Source organism: Anser anser (assembly GCF_964211835.1).
Source record: "Anser anser genome assembly, chromosome: 8".
NCBI lineage: Eukaryota > Metazoa > Chordata > Aves > Anseriformes > Anatidae > Anser > Anser anser.
The window spans coordinates 853,115-862,118 of NC_139728.1; positions in this window are offsets into that span (position 1 = coordinate 853,115).

The following is a 9,004-nucleotide window of genomic DNA, read 5'->3' on the forward strand; positions in this document are numbered from 1 at the left end:
CCTGTGTTAATCTTTTCGTACTTTTGAAACATAATGCCAAATCAAGGGCATTAAAGTGACTTAATGATTATTGTGGAACAGTAATACCCTTACTTAGAGGCGTACACCTAATTTTAGTCTCCCAATATTGGGTTGCAATTTTGTGTAAACTACACACAAAATAATGAGAGGAGTGTAATATATAATAGTACTTAAGAATGCTGTGGTTAAATTTACTTTCAGTGTTACACTACTAATCTAAGATGGTAACGTTTTACTTTGCAGCTGATGTAGTGGGTGCGCATCAGTGGGATGCTTTCAAGTGTTAAGATGGATTTTTCTCCCAGATAAATTGGGCAATCTGGTTCTTTGGTTCCTTGGACTTGCTAAAGGTATACTTGGTGAATGTACCAGCTGTGACTAGAGTAACACCTGAGTATGTAGGGTATAACTTAATGAAAAGGATCATCAATGAGGCTTAGTGTAGGCTGCTTAAGGTTTGCAGGCAACCATGTTCCTTTTCAAAAGAGGCTTGTGCTTAGTTTGATATTTTTTTATAACTATATTCTCACTGATTAAAATACTTGGAACCAAAAAGAAAAAAACACTCAAACATACCTACAGAGATGAGGTTGGAAATCTTGAAAATTTAATAATGGCATAGGAAGTAATTATCCCAGTTCCTGGGTAACAAGTTCCTAGGGTGGTATACTTCCGGAGAGGAAAAGATTCATGGAATGCTTTAATTGAAGGCAATTCTGTTCTGTGGTCCTGTCCTGTAATGCAACTGAGCCAATACTTGGAGAGTCGTTTTGTAGCAAAACGATTAGACAGTGAATCCAGCTGGATATGGCAGCTCCCATACATTAATAATTTGTGAACCCAAGAGAGTGAGGATTCTGCTACATTAGTATGTCTGGTCCTATACATTAATCATTCATGTATCCAATAAGCATGGGTTTTAATGTATAGATAAGCCTAGTATAAACTTGAATAGTCAAGAGTAGATACGTGCAGCAGGTAGGTGATGCTTCTTTGTATGTTGGAGAAGGGGACATTTGATTTTTAACTCATGGAAGTAATTCATTGTAATGTCAGCTACAGAATACATCATAAAGATTTCTATCCCACAGCCTGAACCAAACGTTCGAGTAAGGATTGATAATACTTGTACAAATTTTCCTGAGTTATAAATGTGAAGACCTACTATGCTTTACATATATGGGGTTAAGATTTAAAATAGGTATATTAAATTGGGTTAAGATTACATTTAATTTTAAGGCTGTCTATGTGGTTAATATTAGTAATAGATTTCTTGTGTTTCTTTGAAACGAAGTCTTAAGCTAGGGACACTGAACTCTATTTTCATTTGGTTCAGAGGCAGAAGAGTCTTACTGTAGCAAGATTCGGACTTAAATTACCCTTTTCCCCTTCCCTCCTTAGCCCCCACCTAGGGTAATTAATGTTTTTGGAGCTGTAGTAATGCTTGGTGTAACTTAGAATGTTTTCCACACCCACTTCAGTAGGAATTATTTCACTATCCAGTTTTGGTATTAGTTCAATACTGTTACTAGTCAGTTACTGTGAACTTTTGTAAATCTTCAAAGCATTATACAAGCATTAATTAGGCTTAGGCAATGTTACGCTGCCCAGTGAAATAAAGTGAGTATTTGAACAGTCTGTGCTGTGCTTTGAAGTTAATGCTTTCACATGCTATAGAACTAAAAGGTGCTGCACTATGTAGAGAAACAAGATGTTATCGTCACATCAGACTTCATGGAAGGGTGACTCATTTAGAGAGAGTAAGTAATAGGAAAAACAAACAGGCTTGTTCTAAAAGTCATTGTCAGAGATGAAAGCATTTATTTGTAATAGCCCAGTGCTTGAGATTGTTGATTATGGGCCAGGACTCGGTTTGATTAATGTTGTGTTTATGTATCATTTTGTCACCTCCAGAATGAGAACCCATTGCTGAATTAGAAATTAAATTCAGCATTGTTTTGATTTGTGTACAAATCTGTTTTCTTGGGTCAGAAACAGTGTAATCCATGGAAGAGAAATGGATTTATCAGGACGGTGACAGTGTTGGTAACACAAGAAATCTGACAGTCTTTACCAAATCATTCTGCAGTAAAGGCTTAACTTCCAGAATTGTGACAAATCTGTATGATGAGGAAGGAATGTGAGCAAAAAAAAAAAGTTTTTTCTACTGTAATGTAAACAGCTAACTGGTGCAAGTTCTCATGCATGAGTGATTATTTTTCAGGCAGGTAACCCATCTTCCATATTCTCAGATGCTGTTATATGTTTTCTACCTATGGTAACTTAACCGGGATTGCTGGGTAAGTTGTATGCAGCTAAACTTATTACTCTTAAATTATGAATAACTTAGTATTTTCTTGCCTTTGATACGTTGAAATGTCACGAAGCTTGAAATTTTTTTCATTTTTACATTTTTGATAGTTTTTGAAGGGCTTTCTAAGGTTTTAAAAGCATTTAGTTCTCAATGAAGTTAGTTTAAACAAAACTAAAGCTTTATAAAAATGTAATATATTGTAACATTAAAATGCTTTAAAGGAGCAATTCTGGACTAAATGTGCAAGTATTTTGTCTGCAGGATGTGAAAACACAGCAAAATTGTCACTGCCATTGGTGAGTTAATCTTCAAAATGTTGAAAAATGCTCTGTTATGCGTTTTAAGCATTAGACGATGTTAGGAGATGAAAATTACTTATTGAACTTTTCTTTCAGGAAAATGATGAACATTGATTAAATGAATTTTAGTGATGATGAACTTCTGTGCCCAAATGGGTGCAGAACAGAATAGGCACAAATAGAAGTGGCCCACATAGTTGTGTAACAGAAAATTTCAAGAACCTATGTAGGTAGAAATCTTTACTCTAAATTGGCTTCCCTTTATAGATGAAAAGGGTCTAAGGCAATCACACAGTCTTGAGGGAAGAACTATGGTAGAAATTCTCTGTGGTTCTTTTTGTAGAAAGAAGACATTTCATTGATTGCTCTAAGTGTTTTTTTTTTAGTCGTGAGAAAGGGAAAGAACTGGACCTTGCCCTAAAATGAAATTTCCAGTATTGACTGAGTTTATGACAGCATGTTTAAAAATCTTTTCCTTTATGAACTCAGGATAAAGCTTCTGAACGCTGAAATAGATTTTCATATGTATCTGTGCCTGGATATTTTTGTAACCTGCCCCAAAGGTGTACAAATCTCAGCCTAGAGGGGAGGGGCAGGTTAGTCCTCAAATTTGGCTACATTTTGGTCACAAACAAAAACCTTTATTACTAGAGATGAACTTCCCAATAATTTCCAGTACCTTGAGTTTTCAAAGCTGATCATACAGTAATTGTATTATAAATCAGTGGATAAAGTAGAAGACATGAGCCCTCTTGCAAATTGGTTACTTTTGAATTTAAAAGGAAAACTACAGGATCATTTGGGTTTCTCAGGAATGGGGCTTACAAGTTGCAGTGGTATGACTGGGAGAGTCCTGTGTGGCCTCTTTCTTGCCTGCTTCCCAGGTGAGAAGCTCATTTGTGAGCCTCTTCAACAGGCAACTCCAATGCTGGGCTAATTGGCATGGGCTGTGCTGGCCTCAGGCTCTGCTCTAGAGGCTGAGGTGTTCTGGTTGCAGGGCCATGTGTATGATCTAATTAGCAGACCATAAAGCCAAATTTGTGTGGATAATCTGGTGAAGCCAGGGAGAACCTGTAATTAAGTTCTATTGCTGCTACTTCCCTGAACTTAATATTTGATTTCTGACTGATTCTGTCATTACTTTCCCACTATTACTATGGCAGAAAATCAACGGTACTGTACAGTGTGTATGGGGGGGCGAGGGCAGCAACAGAACTTAGCCCTTACCTTCTTCTCAAAACCTCATCAGCTGAAGAGAATCTGGATGTAAGAGTACTCAAGGTAGCAGGAAATCCATGGGGAAAACCTTGGCTACTAGAAGATAAGTGTATTGGGTAGGAAAAAAAAAAAATATTTCTGAAGAAATTCTGTGTGTTCTTCCTTCTGCATCTCCCACTGTCTCTAAGGGAAAAATATGCTTAAGACAAAAAGGAAAAAAGACTCTTACTAGGTTTGTTTGCTACCTTTTAGACCTGATCTGCATCTTAAGTCCTAAAAACAGATGCTGGTCTTTAAATTTAGTTAAATAGAGCACCAGAAATGCAATGTTTAGGAAGGATTATTTTTCTGACAAGTGATTTGTTTGTTTTGTTTCTTTGAAATTACTTAAAAATAGCAAACAGTCCCTGATAGGATATCACCTGGGGAGAAATAAGATGATGAACAGAATTGTAGTGATCTTTGTTAATATGAGAGAAAGGGGTAGGAAGGTAACTACATCTTTTTACTTGATGGGTTGTCTATTCTATGAACAGTAGTGTCCTCATTGGCATTGCTGGTTTATGTACAGGCTCCTGTTCTTACAAGTGATTAATGATGGGAAGGAGAGAATGTTCTTGGGCATGTGAGTTGCTGAGTTTCCTTCTGTATTGTGATCCTTTGCCAGTTCTTTCATGCACCAATGTAAACGTGGTATTATGCAACATGGACATCAACTTTCTCATGAGAAAAGGAGGTACCTACCACCACAGACTTAAAATAATGAAGGAAGGATACTTGAAAGTAAACCACTGACAAGAGTTCCCTTAAAGGAGAGAAGTCAAGATCTGCAGTGGTGTGTGTGGAAGGTAGGGCAATCCAGGGCTCATTTGCCCTCTGAGTTTCAAATTAATGTAATTTACACTGGCTCCATGAAATAGGATCTGATTAGCTACAGCAGAAATGAGTTGTTATTCTGTTTGTTCCAGTGATTGCCAGCAGGTGGCTGTCAAGTTCAGTAAATGATTTCAGCTGGGTGTCTGGAAATTACTGCAAACTTGTTACCTGTTACTGTCACAGTCTTGGTTGGGGGGGGGGTAATATAGTTTTAAATTTAAATTCCTTTTAAAGAGATTAACCAGTGACCCAGCATACTGATTATGTTCAAATGTTACAGAAGGTTGCACACAATTTAATGTATATTTCTGATCATAATTCAGTCAGATGATAGTAAAATATTTTAACAACTCTGAAAATGGGTGGTGCTGATCTGTAGCTGGATGTTCCTCCACTCATTTTTCTGCAGCTTGAATTAGTACCTTGACAGACTTCATGGTTCAATATTGATACAGCATGTTAATCTATACTCTGCTTGAAAGCTGCTAGCTAATCAATGCAGATGGTAGTTACTGTTCAAGTCTTTGCTTTTTATCTTGACAGTAATGATCTTTATGTGTGTAGATAATACAGTAATGAAAATTTGTCTATCAGAATTCACCATTGTTATTAACCTAATTCCACACATTTGTTACAGCTCAATGTTCTTTTAATGTAAGGAAATGTGCATGGAGTGGGTGGGAGAATAGAGAAGATAGGTGGAGATTTCAGAAATTAAGGTAGCAAAGCCATGGTGTTAGTGGTTGTTTCAATAAAATTCTGAAACTACATGCAATGAAAGCAAATTGCTTTGTAATACTCAAGCGTTAGAGTCCAAAGTAGTGTTTTAAGATCATGACTTAAGGGTATTCCCTGATATTTCTGCAATAATTGGCCAGCCTTCAGCTTGGGATACACTTGTACGTTGTCAGATGAAATGCTAAATTGAGTCTCACTTCACTGGAAAAAAGCAAATTCCTGTGAAATAAGAAGCTGGTTGTAGTTCAAGTATTGCTAGTTGATGCTGATTGATGCCACATTCCCTCTGCTACGTATAGCATGAGAAGATGTGCTCTTGGCTGTAGTGTGGGCAAAAGGAGTGAACATGGGGTATTTCATAAAAGCAGATGAAGTTCTCATTTTTGACCTGTGTACAGCTGGGTAAGTTGTCCTTTTAGTTCTGTTATCTGATCACATGTGATACCTTTGTTTTGCTTGCTGGGGGGTGGGGAGAAGAAATACACTTCTCTGCTATAGAAAATGCATTTCACGGCACAAACCAGAAAAGATGGGGGAGGGTGTACAGTTCTTCCCACAAAAATTCAGAGGTAGGGGAAAAACTTAGGTGACCTAACCAGTGGCTGAAGCTGCCCTAGTAAGTGCTGTTTTACTTTTGCCTTGAAGCAGAAGTAGTGCAGTCTAATACAGTTAGTTTTCTGCTTTTTTTAAAAAAAAAAGTAGTCAAAAATGCTCGCATGTAAAAATATTTTAAAAAAATATTTAAAAGTGAGTTTAAATATTTTCTCTAATAGTAGAAATACGAACCCAATGGAAGTAAGCCTGTAGCCAGATGCATAACTACAGACATTTTGGAAGCTGCTGGTTATTGTTGAATAACCAGCCTCTGGGAGACAGAGGAATTCTGTGCAGATAGCAAAGCAAGTAGAATTGTCAAGACTCCTTTTGTCTCTAGATATTTTCCTAGCTGTAAAATAATGATCATCTGCTCACCACACAGGTGTTAAGAACATGGGATATTTTTAGAAATTAGAGCACTTGGAATGCTGGCAAGGGAGGAAATGCATAAATAAAGGGAAAAGCTAAATTCTTTTCTTTTTGAAGTGAAAAGAGAATATGCTTTTGCAACATTTCTTTGTGGAGTAAAAATCCAATTTTAATATAACAAAGACTGCTGGCTAGCAGAGAAAAGGATTAATAGCATTTCACACTGAGAAAGAGATACTTGGAAATGGTTTGTTTGGTCCTGCGGATTTTTGTGGCAATGGAAAGCTAAGCTGCTTCTGTCTTTAGGAAGCGTGCCCGCAGGGAGTGCCAGACAGACTTCTCTGCCACTCCAAATTAATTACGCAAATTGTTGTTCTGCCAAGGTAATATCCTTAGGTACACTTGTAAATCTGAGTAGATTCTGTTGAGAAGTGAACAGATTTAACAGAACATGTAACAATTGTAATAACTAGAGTGGTGTAGATTTGGCCTAAAAATAAAATTAGGCAGTTTTCTTTTAAAGCCCTTGTTAATCCATCAATGATGGGAAAAAACAGCTAAGTACAGTAGTAAATTTTTCTAAGCTAAATATAAGCTGTCATCATCATCTAGAAGATGATAATGGGTTATAAGGATACTAAGACAATGCAATTTATCATGGAGCTTTTGTGTGTAAAAATTACTTAAATATGTCTTCAGTGTATTTCTCTTCTTGAGTCCCTTGGGTGAGACTTCTTTAATCATCGGCACTTTTTCTGAAGATAAATGTTTTCAGAGGTGTGACTAAGAGAATAAAATCTGTGGGGTAATATTTGTTTAATTATGTCTAGGAGTAGGGCCAATTGCAGTTCCTGATAAGGAAACAACGTCAAAATTCTAAATGATTAATTATCATGCTTCCAGCAATATCCCGCAGAGATGCAGTAGGCTTTTTCCCTCATCTTACAGCTAGATCACTTCACATCCTGAACTGCTAAACTGGAGAAGAGCATAGCTCACTGTATGGATGGGAATCTCCTAAAGCAAGACTGTACTTGAACAGGAAAGGGCCTTATGGTGGCTGATGTCAGACTTCTCTCTAAACTGAGATACTAAGTGTTACGCTGCTAAGACTTGTATTTTATCTTCAGTGAGCTAAAATTAGGTTTGATCCTAAGGTCTTTATATATTGCTTAGGAATTCCAGGTTCTTTGGGAACTTAAATAACTGCTCTTATGTCTTTTAACTGATTTGAAGTTACATTTGTAGTTTGTTGAAATGAGCTATGATCTTTTCATTATGGATGAACAGGTGGCTCCTAGTTGAAGTAAAGGTGAAATGCACCTGTGTGTAAACACACCTGAGATACATATGATTGCTCTTTTAGGAAGAAGTTTGGGTTAGGAGCAAACTAAAAATCAAACTTTATTGAAAAAGTAGCTAAGCAAAGAGTTGATCTAAGTTTTTCTTCCTAATCCTTAAAAGCATGTGAATTGAATAAGTTCAAATATATTTGATTACTCTTTTATTCATCAGTGCTTCGTTATCAGAATCCTCAAAATGCTTCCAGCCTGGTGAATGTTTTCAGTAACATGCAATGTACAAACTGTTTGAATTAACATCTGTTCAATTGAAGTGAGCCCAAGTGTGGAATTTGAGCCCAAATCTGGGGTTTTGTGACCGCTGGCTTGCTAAAACATCCTCTACGTTGGCCACCACAGCACGTGGCAGAATCGTTCAGCTTGTGGCTTTCGCCAGACCAAATACATTTCTAGTGTAAAGTGACTGGCTCCAACACTTAACTCCAGAAATGACATCGTTGACCTGTGATCTCATCTGCTTATTTTGATAATTCACATTATCTTACTGTAATGGTTTCATATAGATCTAAAAGAATTTGCATTTTGCTCTCATAAGGAAGAAGGTAAGATTAAATGTCAATTATGTGTGATGTGAACGAGCAATACCTGGAAGGTGACTTTGGAAATGAAAAAAAATGATTGGATTTAAGTCGCTGTTTTTTTCTTGATGGAGACTGAGCAGAACAGCAGTATTTTCACTGAGTCCTTGCTGCAATTTTTGAGTAAAAATGGGAGGAAAACCAAAAACTGATGTTTTGAGGGGAATTTTGATGGCTCTCCAAGCCTGTGCCTTCTACAAGGTTTCAAAACGGACATTTTGGTGGAAAAATTGCGAGGATTTAACACCATTTCCTTTCCAGTCGCTGAGGAAGCTCCCTGTTCCCGCCGGGGACCACTACCCGCGCGGCGGGGCCGGGTCCCGCACCGCCTCAGGTGTGCCCGGGGCCGCTCCCGCCGTGACTCAGCGCGTGCCGGGCCGGCCGTGAGGCGCAGCAGCGAGGGCCGGGGTCTCGCTGCGCGAGCTCTGGCCCCGGGCGTCCCCTCAGGGCCGAGGGGGGTGCGGCCGCTCCCACCCCTCCCGTGTCGTTAAGGAGCATTGCCGATGCCGCCTCCTGCCCGGTACCGGGCGGCGCATCAGGCCGGGGGCGGGTCGCCAGGCGCCGCGGGAGGGAGGCTGGGCGCCGGGCCTCCCCCGGGAGCGGCGCCTCAGCCCGGCCCAGCCTCGGCCTCCC